Source organism: Myotis nattereri (genome assembly GCF_964212035.1).
Source record: "Myotis nattereri genome assembly, chromosome: 2".
Lineage (NCBI taxonomy): Eukaryota > Metazoa > Chordata > Mammalia > Chiroptera > Vespertilionidae > Myotis > Myotis nattereri.
The window spans coordinates 50,369,207-50,392,690 of NC_138076.1; the positions used below are offsets into that span (position 1 = coordinate 50,369,207).

A 23,484-nucleotide genomic window follows, 5' to 3' on the forward strand; every position below is an offset into this window, starting at 1 on the left:
GTATTTGAATCTTTAGAAGAATCCCAGCAAAGTCCTACTGTATATCAGAAAATATTCCATCGAATCAGTATATCCTGAAAATTGGTTTTATATTGGTGTGAATAATCTGAAACAAGATTTTATTTTGTGTTAGTTAGAGATAATTATGTAAAGCTAATTTAATTCCAAGACAAGAAACATAACATTTTTTTTTTCCTGTGGCAGGAGACACTGAAAAATGAAGCCGTACTCTCTGACTTTACTTATAAAGATGGAGTCTATAGACTATAGACTCATTTTATAATATTTTCACAAAATTGTGTGAAATATGAAAAGACATTATTAAGGTACTTTCATAATTTCTGTAGCTAAGTGTGCTCTCATTGAACTTAATGCTTAGTAGTTTCTCTGTAGAATCTATAATTTGCTATTCTAGTTTAAAAATTGTTTGTTCTGACTTTCTTAGAGCATGGCTCTCCTGAATATCCCATAAGGAAGAGAATCTCATTTTTATTTTTGAAAGTTGTTTCAGATAATTAAACACAGAATTAAATAAAAATAATTTATGAAATAATAATGGTAGTCCCTACATGAATAATTTATTTAAGTTAAAGCAATTGATGAATAGAAACACTAATGCATTCATTACATTTCTTGTACCTCTCACATGTTTGGGAAATTCATTACACAGTATCGTATGGTTTGTGTAAAATTTTACTTAAGGAAGGTGTGCTTCTATGCATAGCTTTTTGAGCAAAATTTGTGGTCTTAAAACAAGTAGGTGCAATTTCTTTTATTTAAGATATATTTTATTGATTTTTCAAGAGAGGAAGGGAGAAGGATAGAGAGTCAGAAACATCGATGAGAGAGAAGCATCAATCAGCTGCCTCCTGCACACCCCCTACTGGGGATGTGCCCACAACCAAGGTCCATGCCCTTGACCAGAATCGAACCTGGGACTCTTCAGTCCCCAGGCTGACGCTCCAGTGAGCCAAACCGGCTAAGGCAGTGCCATTTCTATTGAATCTCTATGTGTACAGATCACAGGTCAATGCCAAAGGTATATAGTAGAGAATAAAACACTCTTCGCAACTTAAAGTATTTTAGAGTGCAATTAGGAAGGCAAAAATTTAATTCAACCAATTGTAATACAATATAAAAGTTCAGAAATATTCTAGAGAATTCCAAGGATCAACTACTACTTGAAAATCAGAAATGGCTTATTAGAGACACAGAATGTGAATTGTATTTTGAAAATTAATGGAAATATGATATAGGTCTTTTAGACATGAATGTAGTTAAGCAGCTATTGCCAATATTTACTCACGTGGGCTCAATCACTGAAAGATGTTTTACGAAATTATTCCTTATATGAGACAAATTGTCATTTCCCTCATGATCTGACAAACAGGGTACCGATCATGACATAAACATATATAACTAGAGAGAAAACATTATTTTTAGAGCATTATTATTCCTTTGTATTTCTCAAAGCTTATTTTTAAAATTTAAAATGGAATACTTATTAACTAATTTAAGCCCCTATGAGAAAGGCAAGTCACTTTTAGGTAATCCTGTGCAATTGGCAAGACCAATTGTAAAGATGTGAAAGCCGAGGCCATGAGTAGTCTCAGTTCAACTAACTCTAAAGCACAGTCTTGGGAATTCAGTGCAGGTATTTTGACTCCTACCCTAACCTCCTTTTACTATTCCGCATTGCCTCTTACACATAGGTTCAGCATTTGGGTACTATGTCCTGTTATTAAAGCAGCTCACCACCCGTCTTTTTCATGAGGTATAAAATAGGTTTAAGCCTCTCCAGGGAAACTCTTAACCTGGAAAGGAAGGACATGAATCACAGGTGAGAGACAGCAGAACAATGTGACCTGCTGCTAATTTGCGGTGGTATTCATTTGGGTGGGATTTGACATTTCCGGGTGTATGTATATTTGTGATTGATATTTCATTCTTTAAAGCACAGCCTTTAAAACAGCTGTGAAATGTCAACTTATTAATTTACACATTGCAAAACGTAGTGTTAGGGAACCGATTTACATCTTTCCAAATTCAACCCTAGGGATACCAGGCTTTTGAGATCAGCACATCATGGAAAAGATTATCCCTATCAGCAGAACTATAAAAATTGCTTCTCAACCTTCAACTCCGTATATAGGCAAAGGGATAAGAAAGGTGTTCTAGTCTAGTCACTAGAGATAAAACAAAAAAAAAAAAAAAAAAAAAGGGAGGTATATTTTGTAAGGCTGGAAGTCAGGTATAGGCCATTTTCCTTTTCATATTTTTGTTTTGTTTTTGTGTCATATTATAATTTGCAGAGGAATGTCTGAAGATGACAATTCAATAGACTCCTGCTTAACAAAGCAAAGTATTTTTTTAAGAGGAGAACTTCATTTTAAATAACACGTAAAGCCTATTTTACAGATTGTCTCCCTGAAATATTTTCATTGATTTTCCCCCACAGATTGTTAACCTACCTATATAACCTTAAAAAATGAGTAGCATTAACAGACCATGCCTTAAGCATGCATTTTAAGATGCATGACACACATAAAATTTTTGAGCAAGTCCATAATTTAATGTTCAAATTCCATTGAAAAATGCACTAGAGTTGAAACAATTTCTTAAAAATATATTTGTATTGATTTCAGAGAGGAAGGGAGAGTGAGAGAGATAGAAACATCAATGAAGAGAGAGAATCATTGAATGGCTACCTACTATACATTGCTCACGCAACCTGAGCATATGCTCTGACTGGGAATCAAACCATGACCTTCTGCATCATAGGTCAATGCTTAACTACTGAGTCACACCAGCCAGGGAAGATGCTTTTTGTAAAGCTGTGTATTATTCCACTGTGTAAATGTACCACAGCTATTTTATCCACTTACCTACCGATGGGCAGTTGGGCTATTTACAGATCTTAGCTATTGTAAATAATGCTGCAGTACAGTGGGGCCTTGACTTACGAGTTTAATTCGTTCCATGATGGAGCTCTTAACTCAAATTACTCGTATGTCAAATCAACAGTGAACGAGTGAGACACGTGATGCTGGGCTGATGTTGTGGCGTTCACTGTGACGTTCGCTGCGCCAACTAGCGGTGGGGTATCTGAAGCTGGCTTGTAACCCGAATTTTAGCTCGCCGCAACTCAAAGCAAAAAATCGGCTGAGATACAGTTCGTATCGCGAAAAACTCGTTAGCTGGGACAGTTGTAAGTCAAGGCCCCACTGTACATATATTTTTTCTGATTGGTGTTTCAGGTTTCTTAGAATATAGTCCTGGAAGAGGGGTCACTGGGTAACATGCAGTTCCATTTTTAACTTTTTGAGGAAACTCCACACTGTTTTTCATAGTGGTTGAACCAGTATGCATTCCCACCAGCAGTGCACAAGGATTCTTTTTTCTCCACGCCTTGCCAGCACTTGTTGTTTGTTGACTTATTGATGATAGCCATTTGGCAGGTGTGAAGTGGCACCTCATTGTAATTTTAATTTGCATCTCTGGATGATTCCTGCCATTGAGCATTTTTTCATATGTCTCTTGGCCATTTGCATGTCATGTCCTCTTTAGAGAAGTGTCTATTCAGGTCTTCTGCCCGTCCTTTAATTGGATTGTTTGTCTTCCTTTTGTTGAGTTGTACGAGTACTTTGTATATTTTGGAAATTTAACCCCTTATCAGATGTATCGTTGGCAAATATGTTCTCCCATATTGTGAGTTTCCTCTACATTTTGGTGTTGGTTTCCTTTTCAGTGCAGAAACTTTGTAGTTTTATATAGTTCTATTTGTTTAAATTTGGAATAAAATGCATTAGTAGGAATTATAGTTTTTATGTTCTAGGAGCTTTATATATCTTAAATAGTTTAATCATCAAAATAATCTAATTGATCTTCTGGCTGAGTTCACAGTCCAAGATGTCTGCTAGAGGAAGAACAGTATGGTGAAAATACATTCGAGTTTCATAAACATCTTGCTCTTCATACAAGACAGTTGATTAGAGCACGTATGTTCCTCTAAATTGATCAGCTCAGCTCAGAAGTAAAAGGATGTCACATTCCTGCAAGCCTAGATCTCCTCTCTCTTCCCGCACCTCCACAGTTTCCAGGTGAAGGAGGTTCCTGCAATGAGTCCAGAGCAGTAATTGCCCAGAAACCTCTGCTAGGAATTATCAAAGGCAAACATGATGATACTGTCCCATCTTCTCTACCCCAGGAGACACCACAATACACCTCCCTTAAAAGAAAGTCAGGTCAGCCCCTGACCATGCATGCTCTCATGCATGGTCAGAACAACCCAGGGAAGTTTCGAGATGTTCTGGTGGAGTCTGCTGGCAGTTTCCCAAGGGTGACTCAGAACTCCATGCAGAGAAGCAGGCTGGGAAGGAAGAGCCTGTGCTTTCCTGTCTTTCCAGGGGGCCTTGGGAATAGGGTGCAAGGCACTCTCAGCCAGCCCGGATCCTGCTTCCTGCTGCACAAGGACCAGCGGCCATCAGATATTATTTTTTTAATAATAAATATATAAACCAGTACCATAGCCATTTATTATCATTAATAAGTACATAATTGTATGTACTGTACTTTTATGCCACTGGCAGTGCTGTAGGCATGTTCACACCAGCATGACCATAAGCACATAAGTAAAGCATCGTGAGGGGAGTCCAGGAGGCAGTTGATCAATGATTTTCTCTCATCATTGATTTTTTTTCTTTTGAAAAAATGCTGTGCTAGGGGTCCACCCCTGGCCAGCTTTATTTATTTATTTTTAAATTTCTTTATTCATTAAGGTATTACATATGTGTCCTTATCCTCTCATTGCCCCCCCAAATTCCCCCACTCATGCCCTCACCCCCATAGTGTCTGTGTCCATTGGTTATGCTTATATGCATGCATACAAGTCTTTTGGTTGATCTTTCTCCCTTACCCCCACCCTCCCCTACCTTCTCTCTGAGGTTTGATGGTCTGATCAATGCTTCTCTGTCTCTGGATCTGTTTTTGTTCATCAGTTTATGTTTTTTATTATATTCCACAAATGAATGAGATCATGTGATATTTATCTTTCTCTGACTGGCTTATTTTACTTAGCATAATGTTTTCCAGTTCCATCCATGCTGTTGCAAATGGTAAGAATTCCTTCTTTTTTACCACAGCATAGTATTCCATCGTGTAGATGTACCACAGGTTTGTAATCCACTCATCTGCTGATGGGCACTTAAGCTGTTTCCAAATCTTAGCTATGGTGAATTGTGCTGCTGTGAACATAGGGGTGCATATATCCTTTCTGATTGGTGTTTCTAGTTTCTTGGGATATATTCCTAGAAGTGGAATCACTGGGCCAAATGGGAGTTCCATTTATAGTTTTTTGAGGAAATTCCATACTGTTCTCCACAGTGGCTGTACCAGTCTGCATTCCCACCAGCAGTGCATGAGGGTTCCTTTTTCTCTGCATCAAGCTGTATTACAAAGCCAATGTTCTCAAAACTGCCTGGTACTGGCACAAAAACAGACATATAGATCAATGGAATAGAATAGAAAACCCAGAAATCCTCCCAAACCACTATGCCCAATTAATATTCGACCAAGGAGGCAAGAACATACAATGGAGTCAAGACAGTCCCTTCAATAAATGGTGCTGGGAAAACTGGACAGATACATGCAAAAAAAAATGAAACTAGACCACCAACTTACACCATTCACAAAAATAAACTCAAAATGGATAAAGGATTTAAACATAAGATGGGAAACCATAAAAATACTAGAGGAATCCACAGGCAGTAAAATCTCAGACATATGCCTGAGCAATTTCTTCACTGATACAGCTCCCATGGCAATGGAAACTAAAGAGAAAATAAACAAATGGGACTACATCAAAATAAAAAGCTTCTGCACAGCAAAAGAAACCATCAACAAAACAACAAGAAAGCCCACTGTATGGGAAAACATATTTGCAAATGTTATCACCCATAAGGGTTTAATCTCCAACACTTACAGGGAACTCATACAACTTAACAAAAGGAAGATAAACAATCCAATCAAAAAATGGGCAATGGACCTAAATAGATACTTTTCAAAAGAAGACAGAAGGAAGGCTAAGAGACATATGAAAACATGCTCAAAGTCACTAATCATCCGAGAGATGCAAATCAAAACGACAATGTGGTACCATCTCACACCTGTCAGAAGGGCTACCAACAAATCAAAATCAGATAACATTTAAATGGCTGTGAGCACCATGTTCCCATTCAGAGACTGAAGCCTGGCAACAGCTCTCCTCTCTGCTGCCCTGGTTTTTCAAGTGGCCTGAATAATGTATTCCACTTTTATCCATATCCCTCTGTCCTATGAAAAATCTTTATAGTCTGAGGTTCAGCTTCTAGAAGGAGTTCAACAAATGTTTAATAAAATGAATTTTTACAACAAACATAAATAAAAATAAATAATAATCTAATTGGTTAGAAATAAGTATTTTCCCTATTTTTTAAATCTGAGGACAAATTTTTTTCTTACAAATTTTATTTATCTTCCTTTTTAAATATGAATAAATCTTATTTTAGTATTAACTTTTGTAAAGTAAGGTAACTTGATAATAAGTATTTATTTCTAACATAAAATAACAGAAAAAACCTAGATAACATTAAAAAAGAAACTTCAAAGAATTGAATTATACATTCAATTAATACCAGTTTATATCAAATTGTTAAGTGAATTTAGCAAGCTTGCAGGATTCAAGATCAATATAGCAACAAAAAATCTAATTTTATATATGCAACAAAATCTAGAAGCCAAAATATAACATAACCATTTAGCATCAACATATGTGTAAGACATTAAAAAAATACTTAAATTCATGGAAAGATGTACTGTACTCATCAAGTACATTTTACAAGTACATTTTACAAGATGTACTTGTAAAATTTGGTATTGTTAAGATGTCACCAACTGATGTATAGATTCACTCTAAATTACAATAAAATTCCCAGCATATTTGTTCTGAATATTTATAAAGAATCTCTAATATTTTATGGAAATATTTAAAAAGCAGACAGTTCTGAAGGATGAAACTGAAAGTTTTTCTTTCTCTACATATGTGGAGAAAGCAGAAGTGAATCATACAGGAAAAGATGTCTATGGATGAATGTCATAAGGATAACATTAAGGCAAAGAAGTCATGTACAAATGCATATGTACTGTTCGATGTTGTTTCAATACATGCTAAACTAATCTATAATTGAACTAATACAAAGGATTGGATTGTAAAACTCAAACATGCTAATGAGATCTTATAAAAATAACTAGAGCCCCGGTGCAGCTGTGGGGTCTCTCAGCATAGTCTGCTCCCTCTTGCAATCCAGGACCCCTTGGGGGATCGGGCCAAAACCGGCACTCTGACATCCCCCAATGGGGAGAGGGCCTAAGCCGCAGTCTGGCCTCCCTCTGTGGGAGGCAACCTGCTGATCAGTGGAAGGCACCTTCTCCATCACCCTCTTGCAGCTGCTGCCAATGCCAGCTGGCTGCCATGGCTGCAAGGCCTGAGCCCCAGGCCTCACAGCCGCTGGGGTTCATGACTGCCTGAGCCCACGACTGCCTGAGCCCCAGGCCTTGCAGCTGCTGCCATGGCTGCCTACCCTTGCAGCTTTGTCTGGAAGGACGTCTGGAAGACATCCGTTCTAATTAGCATATTACTCTTTTATTAGTATAGACTAGAAGTCTGGTGCATAAAATTCGTGCACAGGGGGGCGTGTACCTCAGCCCAGACTGCACCCTGTCCAATCCAGGACCCCTCAGAGGATGTCTGACTGCCAGTTTTGATCATTAATGTCTAAACTGGCAGTCAGACATCCCTCTCACAATCCAGGACTAGTTGGCTCCTAACCACTCGCCTGCCTGCCTGATTGCCCCTAACCATTCTGCTTACCTGCCTGATCACCCCTAACCACCTCTGCCTGCCTGTCTGATGCCCCTAGTTGCTCCCCTGCCAGCCTGATTGCCCCTAACTGCTCTCCCCACCAGCCTGATTGCCCCTAATTGCTCTCCCCTGCCAGCCTGATCGCCCCCTAACTGCTCCCTGCCAGCCTGATCACCCCTAACCATCTCTGCCTCGGCCCCCACCACCATGGCTTTGTCCAGAAGGACATCTGGAAGATGTCCAGTCTAATTAGCATATTACCCTTTTATTAGTATCAATAGATTAAAGTTTACTAGTAAGTACAAGGATACAGGCAATCAATAGTCCCAGTCTCAGGAAAATCCTGGATAAACCTAGCATCTTGTGTGGGTGGCTGCCTGCGATTTTTGGTACATCAAATGTGGATGGCATGGTCTAGAATAACATAGGAGGCCTCATGTAAAATTGTGTAGTTTTACACCAATAACAGAAGAGCATTTAGCATGTAAGGCATCTCTGTTGTATATCACTGTTCATGTGTCATTTCCTAAGGAGTCATGCTTCATTAACTCATAGATTCTGGACTTATTAACTATATGAAGTTCTTAATCTGGGACATGCTTTTTAAAACATTTCATACACACGTATCCTTCTCTCAACAGGAACTGTTAGCCTATTTGCCCAGAAGTTCAGTTATCATTTTAAAAAGAAGATTATGTCCTTAGCTCTAAATCAACTCAGTACAACTTTATGTTTTAATCAAATATACTTCTTTCTGCCCTCAGTTTCTTTGTATTCTACAAATTTTACACAATCTTCAGGCTGTTATTAAATTCACCTTTATATGCATCACTTTAATGATCAAAAATGTTTTGGTGCCAGTAATGAAGAAATATATATATGCAAGAGCATAAAAATTTGTTAAGCCTTCCCAACAGGATACAAAGAAAAGGGAAGCAATTTCTACTTAGCAACAGTAAAGCAAATTAGGCACTGCCCAGACTAGAGAACAATATAGTCAGGAAGGCTGAAGGTGATCCCAAGAAGCCAAAGGGCAAGATGTCTGCTTATGCCTTCTTTGTGCAGACATGCAGAGAGGAACATAAGAAGAAAAACCCAGAAGTTCCAGTCAATTTTGCAGAATTTTCTAAGAAGTGCTCTGAGAGGTGGAAGACAATGTCGGCAAAAGAGAAATTTAATTTGATGAGATGGCAATGGCAGATAAAGTACGCTATGATGGGGAAATGAAGAATTATGGACCAGCTAAGGGAGGCAAGAAGAAGGGCCCAGATGCTCCCAAAAGGTCACTGTCTGGATTTTTCCTTTTCTACTCGGAATTCCACCTCAAGATCAAATCCACAAACCCTGGAATTTCTATTGGAGATGTGGCAAAGAAGCTGGGAGAGATGTGGAATAACAAGTGACAGTGAAAAGCAACCTTACAACAATAAAGCTGCAAAACTGAAGGAGAAGTATGAGAAGGATCTCGCCGACTATAAGTCTAAAGTCAAGTTTGATGGCGCAAAGGGTCTTGCTAAAGTTGCCCAGAAAAAGGTGGAAGAGAAGAGGAAGAAGAGGAGGAGGAAGAGGAGGAGGAGGAAGAAGAGGAGGAGGAAGAGGAGGAGGAGGAAGAAGAGGAGGAGAAGGAATAAAAAAGAAAAGTGCTTATTTGTCTCCTTGTGAATACCTTAGTGTAGGGGAGCGCTGTAATTGACACAGCTCTAATTTGAGAGGTGTCTGTTGCCCTCATTAGGATTAATTACACAATCAGATCATGATCACATGTAGTCTTTCAAAGTGCTCTAGAAATTGTCAGTGGTTTACATGAAGTGGCCATGGGTGTCCAGAGCACCCAGAAACTGTATCAAAGTTGTACATATTTCCAAACATTTTCAAATGAAAAGACCCTCGTGTTCTCACTCCGTGCAATTTGCTGTTGGTGTGACAAAGCATTTAAAGATGTTTCTGGCATTTTCTCTCTCTCTTTTTTTAATCTGTAAGGAGGTGTTAAATATTTGGTTATTAGCTAGAAATCCTGAGTTCTCAACTGTACATCTCTATAGTTTGTAAAAAGAAGAAACAACTAAGAAAAGCTCTTGATGCTCTTTGCTTGGCGTTGAGGCTGTGAGGACGATGCCTTTTGGAGGGGCTGCAGCTCGGGGTGTGCACTGTGAGTCTGGACCTGTGGACACTGCAATGGGCAGCCATTTAGCTTCAGGTCATCTTGTCTTTGTAAGTAGTGACATAGCATCCTGACATTCTTAGCTGTGGAAAAAGGGGGCTCAGCTGGAATGAGAAGTATGTGGATCTTTTTTTAGTTGTGTGGTAGTTTTAAACTGTTTTAAAAGAAACTACAACTCTTCATTGTCAACAAAGTGAAGAGTCAAGAAAGTTCAAGAACCTTCTGTACTAAACACAATTTGCAACGTTTTGTTATTTTTCCTGTGTTTAGAATGCTGAAATGTTTTTGAAGTTAAATGAAAACAGTGTTACATTTAAAAAAAAATAAAGCAAATTAATAAAATCATTATAAAATATTCCTTTTATAATTTAGTACATAATTAAACCAAGCTTTATATATTTTATGATTTGGTACCTTATTCACTACTGTACTATTTGTAAGGGGATTTATCTGTTTTCTCTTTAGAGCTTTTCAATAAAATATATCTTTTAATATTTTATTATTAAAGTATCTAGATAGGTCGTGGATTTTGTTTGAAAAAAAAAAAAAAATACCTGGTTTATGTGGCTCAGTGGTGGAGTGTGCTGATCTGTGCACCGAAGGATTGCAAGTTTCATTCCAGGTCAAGGGCACATACCTGGGTTGCAGGTCCATTCCCCAGATACAGGAGGCAACCAGTAGATGTGTCTCTCTCACATTCTCTCTCTCTCTCTCTCTCTCTCTCTCTCTCTCTCTCTCTCTCTCTCTCCCTCTCTCTCTCTCTCTCTCTCTCTCTCTCTCTCTCTGTCTTTCTCTTTCCTCCTCTCTCCTTTCCACTCTCTTTAAAAGTCAATGGGAAAAAAATATTCTCAGGTGAAGATTAACAAAAAACAAACAAAAAATCATGGCAGTTTTGTTCTCTTCTTTTTATTAGGTACTAGTGGCCTGGTGCACAAAATTCGTGCACATTCAAAAGGAATTAATTAGAAGAAATATTTTAATATTGCTATTTGCCCTTTCTCTATAATAGAAGTGTCAGTGATGAAAGAAAATTAGTAAAGTGTATACAAAAATGTCTCTCCTGTCAGAGTCTGGGGCACGCCACAGGACCCAGAGTCAAGTCCCCGCCCACCCGCATGCATCTCCAAATTGCGCAAGGCCCAGACCCAGCCAACCCCACCCCCGTCAAGCCCCGCAGGGTGGGGGGACAGCCTCAGGTCCCCTTGCCCGGCCTCAGGTCCCCCAGCACCGGTGCCAGGGCAGGGGGAGTGGCCTCAGGTCCTCCCACCTGGCCTCAGGTTCCCTAGCCCCAGTGGCAAGTCTGGGGGTGCAGCCTCAGGACCCTGGCCCAGCCTCAGATCCCCCAGCTCTGGTGTGAGGGAGTGAGGGCACGAGGGCGTGAGGGGGCGAGGGCACGAGGGAGTGACAACCATTGCATATTAGCTCTTAATTATATAGGATGGTTTTCAGATAATCAGAAAATAAATGGATTACAGATCAGTCATTTTAACTCCTCCCTATCTACCAGTTGTACCAGAAGAAAGAATATTAGACCAGAAAGTGACACTGTAGAAGCTTCAAAGATCCTGGCAATATTCTTATCTGAACTTATTATGATTGATATCTTTCTTAAGATATATTTATCTACTTTTTGAATTCATAAATTATACTAATTTAAACTTCAATTGTCACTGGTATTGTTGCTTTATATATTTCTACCATGTTGTCAGATTTCCAAATGTTTTAGATAAATATAACTGAAAAAAGATCTAGATATTTTGGTGTCTATTTTATGGGAGTTCCTTAAGTAGCAAATAGAAAGGAAGAGCATTTGCTGCTTCCATAGCTCCTCTCTCTATAATTTTATCTTTCTTTGTGATTCTTCCCCTTTAATCCACATGGTAATCTTATAGTGGTTGTTGGCAGGATTCAGTTTCTCCTGGGCATTGGAGTGAGAGTCTCAGTTCTTTGCAGGATACTTCAGTTCCTTGCCATCTGGATTTCCCTGTTGTGGCATCTGGCCAAATTTGCTTGGCTTCATTCATTCAAGAAATATTAGGTCCCAGAATCTGTGCAAAGAAGAGCTTCAAGAAATCCAGCAGGCAATGCTGCAGACCACTGCCTGAGATTAAGTGCAGCAGGCAGCCCCTGGCAACTGAGGTGTAAAGTGGGATAGAGCTCAGGGAGGAGAGTCGGACTGAGGGAAGAGCGGGAGAAGGTGGAGGGGTGAGTATGCCAGGACAGTAGGAAGATATTTCCCTAATAAAGATTATGCAATTTTGTAAATAGGTATAAGCCATGTTCACCAAAATCTTTCATTAATCATTAAACTGATAAATTTTTAATTTATACTTCTATTGTTCAACTGGGCCTAAACTTGAGAGGGTTAAAACATGTGATTATTCAACTATTGGCGAATCTCAATAGTAATGATAATTCACTTACATAAAATCAGATATCTTCAAAAATAATTATTTGAAACCTATAATTTAAAAAAAATAAACTGTGTAGAAAGTTTTAGAGAAGTCTTCTTCCCTCCTGCACATTAAATGGTCATAACAATAGTTGATCATTTCCAGAAGGATTCTTGCTAGTGAGAAAAAAAATAAAGAAAGAATTGGGGCTGATGCATTCAGGTAAAATTTTCTCTAGAATAGTTACAGTGCTGTTGAAGCGCAGCTTTCTTATTTCAAGCACAACATGCTTTCAATATAGGAATAGATTTCTTTAAGAAATAATTGACAATGTAAGACTGAGCTATTTGCTTAAAAAAAAATATCCCCCTAGTAGCCACATGTCTTGCTTAGAACAACTCAACACTTCATAAGTATCAAGCTGCTCTTTCTCAGAGAAACATGAATCATAATATTGCTAATGAAAATGTTCATTAAACTAAATGAGAGTGCAATTAGCTTCCAAAAAATCTTAAGTACCTCAATTTGCTGTCAAGAGAAATTGTACATTTAAAATATGTTTATTAACTGTAGTATGTTAAAACTTCTGATTTCGGGAATATTTCCTATTACTTTTAAAGAATTTTATTTTAAAAACTAGGGGCCCAGTGCACAAATTCATGCACCTTGAAAGGAACTGTGGGCTGCGAGGCTGCAGTAGGCACATGAACCATTCCTGGCCCATCCTCCATTCCCTTGCCTAGCCCCTCCCATCACCTCCCCTGGTTCCCTGTCTGCTGGAAACCCCACTCCTGCCACTGCCCCTCCCATGCCCTGACAGAGCCAACCCTGCTCACACCCTCTGAAGGCATGGAGTGACTGGGGCTGGCGCCAGCAGTGAGTGCAGGCTGGGCCAGAGCTGTCAGCAGGTGCTGCTGCCCTGATTGTCCCTCAGGAGTAGGGGGAGCTGGAGAAGTCCTCTGGGACAATGAGGGCCAGCAGCCACCACTTGCACCTGCTGATGGCACCAAACGATCAGGACCGGCCCTGGGCACCGGCAGCAGGCATGAGCAGTGGCTCCGGCACTGGCTGTGGGTGCGAGCAGCACCAGCACCAGCAGCGTGTGTGAGTGGGGCTGGCATTGACAGCAGGTGTAAGCGCTGGGTGGGACCACAATGTGTGGGAACAAAGAATTTTCAGTAACCACCAGAGGCTCACCTTGATGATAGCGACCAGTGCCCTGCCTTGTCTGGCTCCCCCATTCACCTGCTCCACCATCCTGCCATGGCTGACACCACCATATTCCATGCATGCCCCCTGGTGGTCAGCACACGTCATAGTAACTGGTTGTTCGGTTATTCTACCATTTGGTCTATTTGAATTTTAGCCTTTTGTTATCTAGGATAACCTCAAATGCAACTTCAAATCTAATGTCACAATGTATGTTATAAGTATGTGGAAATATTAACATTTGTATTTAAATCTATGTTTTTCATACTTCAAATTAAAAACTTCATTTGTGAAAAATGTTGAGTCCACCAAATCAAATCTGTATGGCAACTGTACTAGGTTCTAGAGCTGTATCTGTATTAAGGCAAAGTATATTTTCTATCTTGATTTTATAATTTAAATAATTTAATGAAATAATTGGTCTTAGTTTTCTCATCTTGGTTATAAGAATCATGTTTCAAAGTTGCTTATTGAATTTAAGGAATGTCTTTTGAATTTTAATTTCGGCAATATTGTAAAATTTTCATACCAAAGACATCTAAATGTCTATACACGTGATTAAATTTAAAATATTTTTAATGAGTAAATGGCCTGAAAGAAATTATCTGTGAGCCAAAACCATCCTCAAACTCTGATCTACAAAGGTAAGAGAGCTCCGAATATGCAGTATGTCATAAATATATATCTATGAATCAAAGTAGCTTAGAATTTTCATGCACAGGAAGATGATTAAAGCTAAATTTGAGAAGGTAAAAACTAAACCTTATAGACCTAGCAAACAAAAAATAGAAACAGTGGGAAAAACACAAAACACTGCATCTATTAAATATTTACATGTTTATTTCAGACATACCACTCTATAAAGAAAAAAGAATTCCCTGAAAAAATTTTGAAAATATGAGCCTCTCCTGGTACAAGAAAAAGTCCCCTTTCTGAGCTTTAGATTTTATCTTTTGCGGTTCCCTACAGGGTCCACTGATTACTATATCCATAGTATATTTCTTCTGTAATTGCTGCTGATATTTATGGGAACACACTGCCCATGAATAACACATTTGATGATTAATATGTTTCTAGAAGAAATTCCTTACACATAAAAACAATTTCCATCTATTTACAGAGTTTTGATCATGTTTTCACATTCAACGTTATGGGCTACTTTCACTTGTTCTCTTGTGATGAGAAAAATATGTCACCATAGATTGATCTTTTTGTCACCTTATGTGAGAAAATTTTAGTTCCATCTTTCCTCTCCCAAATGTGCCCTGTAATTGTACCCTTTTGGACACTCATCACATCTTAGTTTCTTTCTTTAGCTCATCATTGAGCATGCTTAATTTCTAAGATACCAAGTCTAAATGTCTTTATTTATGCACTATCTTGACACAACCTGCCCCCAGCAATTTTGAAGACAAGATGCCTTTCTGTGTGGTGGGGCACACAGGGAGTGATCTGGAAGTTCTTGCCCTGGTTATTTCCTCTGAGTGTTACCAGCCACCAAGCATGCTGCCTGTCACTCTTTTCCTGACAGGCATTCTCCTACCCGACCCTGCCCTTCCCATCCTGGTGATCCCTGTCTTTTACTAAGGAAATACACCTTCCTATCTGCTTCTGGGCACAACAAGACCAGAGGAAAAAGCAAGCACTATACTTTGCAGGGTCAACTAGTTTTCTGACTGAGACACTGAGAGAAGGATGTCCCAGGTTCCTCCCACTTCCTTTCTCCCCTCTGCCCCTCTCAGTTGGGAGAAGCTTCTTGTGAAAATGATTAAACAAGGCAGCTTTTAACGGAGGTGGTTCTAATGCCTTGGTAGCCTGCACGGACAAACCCAATCCTAACCCAGAGTCAATGTACTGGAAATCGAGGAAATGAAACTAAAGACCAACAAGTCACAAACAGCCACTAGGCTTTCCCATATACAGAACTGCTTAAACGATAGCCAATCAAATAATGGCCTTGTTTTTCTTTCATCTTCTCCATAAAATATTAACCCCTCGTTCTTGTGGTGGAGCGCTCCGAATCCACTTCAGTCTGGCACTGCCAAATTTAAATCCATGTTTGCTCAACTAAACTCACAGACTTAAACGTGCTCTGGTGTGTCTTCAACACCTTTAATACTTGTCCCTTTTGTAGCGGTGCTTCTCACATGTACACTGGACTGCTGTATTTTCTCCTGAACAAATACATGTTGTTTTATATTTCAAGGATCCTTATGGTATTTTATTCCCCGACCCCCCCACACCACCACCACCACCACTGTGCCTGGCTTCCCCCACCTGATAATTCCTGGGATTTGGATGAGGAAGAACTTTAATCTGCCATCTGTACACAACACCAGCATTCATTTTATTTTTATATATTTTTTTCATGTTTATGGGTTTTTTATTCTTTTAAGTAGCAAACACCTGCCATTGGCTAACTAATTCTAGATCTAATTTTTTGAAACCTGATCTCCAAAGTAGTGAGCTTCTTTTCTGATCAATGTTTTTAAAATAATCACCTTAGGAAAATTAAATATTTTGTTCAAATATATTCTTAAATATGTAGTGTATTTGATTAGAAATCACAGATATAATTTATTACAAAAAAAAGAAGGAAAAGAAAAGACGAAATATATTTCCCAGCCTCTGGAGCGTAATCAACCATTTAGTTCCCTGATGATGGGTTCATTTTGAGATTCAGTGATTCCAAGAGCCTCTGCAGCAAATGAAACACTTGTGATCGATAGCCTCCAGCTGTTATGGGGTTTAGAGCCTGGAACTTCATTAATTCAATTCTTCTGTGTGTTATCAGAAGAAGTCTTCTATGGTGTTATCCTACCTACTCCTTCCAAGATATCAAGTCTTTAATGAGTTACTTACCCACAAACCATATTTAATACTCATAAATGAGATCACTTACTGCTAAGACCATATAGTTATTTTAATTGTAGACTCTCACAAGTAGACACTTTCCACATGATTACTTTCTTCTGAATCATAATAAAATAGCTGGAAAACCAGAGGAGAGTCTACTATTCTGAAATATCGGTAAATATAGCATAACCTTATATTATTGTCATCAGCAGCATCAGGGCTACTATTGTTTTCTTTTGTTCCCAGAGCATTTTCCCCTCCCAGGATCCTGCAGTGTTTTCAAATATAAGAAGCAATCCTAATATATAAAAACTCTGGGTCTGTCATTACTGGAGGCTCCACCAATTAGAAGTCAGTCCTGCAGTCAGTGCTGGGTTGCTGTGGCGACCCAGCACTGACTGCTGAGGCTGCAGGCATGGTGACCCAGCACTGACTGCTGAGGGGGCTGCAAATCAGGCCTAAAGAGAGAAGCAGGGACTGATCCATAGCCTCTGTGGCAGCTTTTGATCAGCATTTGCCTCTCTCTTTCTCTCCAGCAGCTGGCTCTCCATTTCTCTCCAGGCCTCCACTGGGGCTGCTGATCAGCCCCACTTTTCTGATCAGGCTTCATTGATAGGCCCAGAGACGTTGACTGGCATAGAAACCGACCAATCAGAACCAAATCTGGGTGAAGTGTGAAGAGCCAATGGCTGCCTAAGAGGCAGAACTTTTGACGCTGACTGGCATAGGAACTGACCAATCACAACCAAATCTGGTGAACTGTGAGGAGCCAATGGCTGCCTAAGAGGCAGAGTTTTTTACACTGATTGGCATAGAAACCAACCAATCAGAACCAAATTGACCAGCAGAGGAGGGAAGTTGGGGGTGACCAGGCCGGCAGGGGAGAGCAGTTGGAAGCAACATCAGTCTGGCAAGGGAGGGCAGTTGGGAGCAGTAGGGTTGGTAGCGGAGCAGTTTAGGTGTTAATCAGGCCAGCAGGGGAGTGGCTAGGGGGTGATCAGGCTGGCAGGCAGAAGCAGTTAGGGACAATCAGGCAGGCAGGTGAGCAGTTAGGAGCCAGCATTCCCAGATTGTGAGAGGGATGTCTGACTGCCATATGGGATCGGGCCTCAACCGGCAGTCAGACATCCCCAGAGGGGTCCCAGATTGGAAAGCGTGCAGGCTGGGCGAGGGACACACCCCACCCCAGTGCACGAATTTTGTGCACCAGGCCTCTAGTTTAAGAATAAAATAAAAGTTCTGCTTAGTGTCTTGGAGAAGAAGAGAGGTAAGGCCTTGGGTGGTGAACACACAATATAGTGTACAGATGACTTGTTTGAATAGGTTAATATTTTTCTTAGAGATTTAACTGAACTTTATGTATGTCTGACACACTTCACCTCTCTGTGTCTGCTGTATCCAATCCCTCAGGATGTCTGCCCCTCTTGCTGCCTTTGGATGTCAAAAGCCCATCTGCTCTCAATCAGCTGCAATCCAAAAATACACCTCTTTGCTTTCTTTCTTATTTTAGCCCTCATTTCACTGACATTGCTTCATGACTGTTAGGTATGAAAACAAGTTGATTTTTAAAAATAAATGAAATCGAATTTGGAAAATGGGTGAAGTGACTTAATTCCAGAAAAGACGTAGGAAATCGTGGCAACACAAATCTATTATACACAAAGTTTTGAGCTATATAGGAAACTGTTTTGCAGATGGTAGGAAGCTATCTTTTGAATTATATTATACAAGCTACTGCATGGGAAAGATATAAAGGAGAAGTTTAGGGTACCACTTATCAAGATGGAGAAAGGAACAGTCAAATTTCATGAAATGCTTAATATTTTTCAAGGGCCTAGGAGGCTTAATCTGTGGATAAAGCAGTTAGGGGAAATGAAAGTGGAATAAAAATTTCCACTTTTCTCTCTCATAGGTGGCGTAGCATGACAATATTCAGCTGTTGTCCCATTGTTCCTGTCACCATCACATGTTGTTCATCTTTTCTGCTAGATAATATAACTCTAAAAACTTATTCTTGAAATTAATTAATTTTAGTTAATAAATATGATCACACAGGCAAACCAATTTCAAATTACTAGGAAAGACTTGAAAAAATTGTGATAACTATATACATTTTATGGTTTTTTAATGACCATTCATGTAAGTTTGACAAATATACCCTTTGGGCATGAAATTTAATATGCTAAGTATGCAAGGTGATATTCACAATATTTAACCTGGACAGAATGGGCCCTATCTAAGAGGCACTGGGAAGGGCTGAAAAACTGACTCTCAGATAAACATGAGCCCGTTGTGCAGTCATCCTTTCTTTCAATCATTGATTGATCAATGATTGTGCAATTATGTTTCAGCTCACAAAATTATTTACAGATACTTATGCTTATATGTTGAAGTATTTTAATATACTAAATGAGCAAAATTAATTTTAATTTCTTATATGAAACCTCAATTACTTTCTACATTGAAATACTCTTCATTATTTCAAAAACATGGCTATTTATTTTGAAACATAAAAATATAGTATAATAAATGAATTTATAAGACTTGTTAATTAGAAAACTCAGAAATTAATATTTGCAGTATTTTAAGCAACATTATTATAGGTTTTTTAAAATTATGTCTAAGTTAAATAATATCTTTACTTGGACCCCAATAAAGTCATTTAATTTTATAATCCCCCAAGAAAATAAGCCTCCAAGCTGATTGTTCTGGCTCTGTTGAATTTAATTCAGGCCCCTTTATCTAAATGTCAGGAGAACCACTGAGTGTTTAGTTTCAGCTCATATTTTCCTAACAAAGCTTTTAAGTGCTCAAACAAGAACATATAAACTGAATTCAACAGTTAAAAGTCCCCATTTCCACTTAACTTGCTGATAACTTCTGAGGAGGTTGAGTGAGCTAATGGAAAGTTAAATAGGCCGAAAGACGAAAACATGGGAGTTAAATGATCAGGTTTCTCTTTGGCTCCTTTACCCTTGACTGCCTGCAGAACTAAAACACTTTGCAGAATGGACACTGGAGGTTAGATCTGTGCTGCGAGATTTTCAAAATGGAAAAATGCTAATTGTTAATCTAACTAAATTAATTCCTTTAAATAGCTGTAAGTAAGATATAAACATAAAAACATTAAAATATTTATCTCAACTAAAAACATCTAATATATATATATATATATACAAATATAACGCGTATATTATATTACTTGTATATATTTCAATGTCTCTATAAATCTGCATATTCATCAAAGATAAGTATACACATTATGAAGAATAAATTCAAACCCAAGCATGAACTATACTGAAGTTACAGTCACACTCAAATTCATCATTTATCTAAGGAGAGCGACATACACCCATTTATTGTGTGAAACTCTGATAAATGGAACAGATGTATTGTAGTTTTAAATTTTATTCAGTACAAGTAAACTTGACATTTATTTTCAAAGAACCTTATTAGGGACAACAAGATATATGATTTTTAGGAAGTTACAGGTAATATGTACCAGTTATTATGAAAAGAGTTATAATGTATTTTTTTTATTTTAAGTAGTTAGTGAATATCTTATTTAAGTAACTGCTCCCACCTCTTCAAACGAAACTATATCAGTAATGTCTGCTTTGCCTATTTTTCTTGTAGTTTCAATTGATTCTTATGGTTTTTAGTGGTATTTAAAGTGGCAATTATTAATTTTTATGAGATAAAAAATGTTGACTGTTAATGTGAGATAGGAAGCAGTATTGGAGAGGATTATTTCCCACTAAGAAAAAATGGGAAATTAAAAAAGTAAATGTGTTACAGCATTGAAAGAAGATGAATACAGTAGACAGGACATTGGATTCAGTGGTTTAACACCTATTTGAATTTTGAGAGGTGTTTAGAGTGTAACATATTTGTGTAAAATTATTTTTAAATTCTATTTATTGAATATAATTATGAGAGAAAGGAAGCTCAGGATATAGTCAAGGGACTGAGAAAAAAGTTTAGGGATTACTTTCCTAATGATTATTTGTAGGAGATAGTTAAAATATAAACTTGTATTAGTCAAGTTTGGACTTGTTCCAGGTTCTGATCATCCCTGGCAGGGCTAATTTTGTCAAGAAACACCAAATAAGAACAACCAACCAAAACCTCTTTCTCAAGATTAAATGAGCTGGAACGGTATGTGGTGGACTTACTTTAACAGACACCAATCAATCACTTTGTAACAGAACATCTGCTGTATTGATGAAATATGTAGGGTGGCCATTAAGCCCAGAATGATTGATAATATTATTTTATCTGTATGGTAATATACAATATGCATACAAAGTATGTCAATATACCCATCATTGTGAATAGTCACGTACGATTTCAGAACACTCTCACAGTCATTCATTGGGGAAATAGTGAAAGAAAGGTAGGAGATAAAGAAGAAGGAGTTTTAATATTTATGTTAGTGATACAATGTCAATCCATATAAAAAGTTTCCTATCTGATGAGTGGAGGTGGACAGCAACTAAAGGACCTGATACATCCATAAAAAGGACTTCTTTTCCTTTCATAATTATGTAACAAATTTATCAACTTTTTTCTAGAACTAAAACTTTGAGCTGTGATATTCATTTAACATCTATACGCATATGGGTGAAAAATATTAGAAAGATATACAAGAGGGTAGAAGAACATTAACTGAAAGTTTTATATGTAAAATATAACTGTATTTACTTCCTTAAATTTTACATAGCTTTACTAAGCATCTTGTAATAATCCAGCCCAGATTTTTCCTCCCTCTTCCAATCATCCTCAATTCTACCTGTGCTTATTGCTTCAGCCTTATTTTAGAAACATTATCTTGACAGTCAGAGGTGTTTAAATATTTCTAGCACAAATCCAAATCATTCAGTGCCTGGGAAAATGAAAGGGATTTATTGCAGTCACAATACTGGAAGAAATGATAATGTGCATTACTGGATATTTCTGTATATAAAGCATGCTATAGTGCCAGATCCAGCTATTAATGCTTGAAAGTTATATAATTAGCCATGGTGGTGGTGATAGTGGTAAGTTCTTTAAAAAATAATACTAAATACCATACTTTAAATTTATTACTAAGGAGATGATAATGTGAATACATTTATGGGTTTTGCTAGGGTCTTGGAAAGTTAGCATGCAAATGCTCTATAACTTAAAATATTAAATAAGTAAAACATGGAAAAATCAATAAAACTAATGCACTCTGGGTAGGCAATGTATTGAATTTATCTCATAAGATATATTTGATTTATGGCAGACAGGATTATTTTTCACAGTTTAGAAATAGACAGCTTGCGCTCAATGACCCATGCCTTGATTTTTTTCCCCTTGATTGTTTATATGTCTTCACGGTGTTTCTGATCAAAACTAAAAGCAATCTAGCACCTAGATTTTTATTTCAAAGAAGATATTAAAATGGGAAGTGATTAGCATAGTAAAACATCATTAAAATGCAGAAGAAAGTGCTACTTTGAAACCCTAAAAGATTCATATAGGCACTCATTGATACAGAAGAATATAACAACTGGTCGTACTAAGTTTAAAAATATTAAAATTAATATGAGGATATGAGCTGACACTCATTTATGCGGAATTTAAAGAATATGTTTGGTTAAAATTTTATAAAGTAATTCAGTAAAATTTATATGAGTAAATGCTAGCCCTAGTCCAATCTTTCTTATTTTTTCTTTGAAATAATCTGCTGTATTATAATATAAAATTATATTTGATAATAATGATAAACACTTTGCTTTTACTGATTCATTAAAGTCCTATGAATGTCTTGCATTGTTAGTAAATTACTTTATTTAAATTGGGAAAGAAGGTAAATAATATGTCTAAGGTAACATAGCTAATAGATGACAAGGATAGGACTCACTTTTTTAATAGTCTTGTTAAACTTTACCATTTAATATAAATGCACAGAAATAGATTAAATATATTATATTATTGTTTTAGTTTTAAGTATTTGATTATTGTTACAATTAAAATATTATATGTTATAAATCATTCAAAATATATGTATTTTGCACATATTTACAAGTTTTTGTTTTATTATCCTTTTAGTTATAATATTCTTTTTGATAAAATTTTTCAAAGTATATATATGTGAGTTAGCTGAATTGTGACTTCTAATAATTCATATGTTGAAATCCTCATCCCTGGTACTTCAGAATGCAACTGTATGTAGATATCGGGTCTTTACAAAGGTAACTACATTGAAAAGACGTCACGGGTAGGCCACAGTTCAATATTACTGCTGTCTTTACAAGAAGAAGAGATACAGATACACACAAAAGGAAGGTTATATGAAGATATGGGGAAGACTGCCATGTAAAAGCCATCAAGAGGGGCACCCTAAGAAACCACCACTGCCAACACTGGTCTGAAACATCTCTCCTGTACAACTGTAAATAAATAAATTTCTGTTATTTAAAAAATGCCAGTCTGTGGTATTTGGGTATGGCAACCCTAGCAAACTAATATAGAATATATATGCAGAGCATACTTCTAAACATAATTATGTAAATACTCTTCTATATTGTTGAAACTATCTTGTTTCATAAAATTTAATAATAATAAATAAAATAGATTATGAATATTACATTACCATTTATGGAATAAATCAAGCTTTCTCATATTATTTGAGATTCTAGATCATAATGCATATTCTAGCAATGTTTTTTATCTTATTTATATGTTAATCATTTCACTGGGATTTTGAGAAGTAGAAATTTAATCATATATGCTCCCATACTGAAAATATATAAGCTATCTATATATTTGTAATTATTACTATGGAGTTATATGGAAATTATCAGTGGATTATGGATTTTTATGTTTCAATGACCAAAATTTCAAAATGAAAACATATGATATCTATAAACTTTCCATTTAAATTTATTTGTAAATGAGACACATTTTTCATTCATTTTTCTAATATGCAATGTTTTTCT

At 37.4% G+C, this 23,484-nt stretch overlaps 1 pseudogene across 1 annotated transcript; it reads left to right on the plus strand.

The window, feature by feature from the left end:
* The first annotated feature begins 1,599 nt into the window (after positions 1–1,599).
* On the plus strand, positions 1,600–9,528 carry LOC308513696 (high mobility group protein B3-like; annotated as a pseudogene). Its single transcript has 3 exons — positions 1,600–1,654; positions 1,713–1,774; positions 8,867–9,528. The product of its transcript is annotated as a high mobility group protein B3-like (transcript).
* The last annotated feature ends 13,956 nt before the right edge of the window (positions 9,529–23,484 follow it).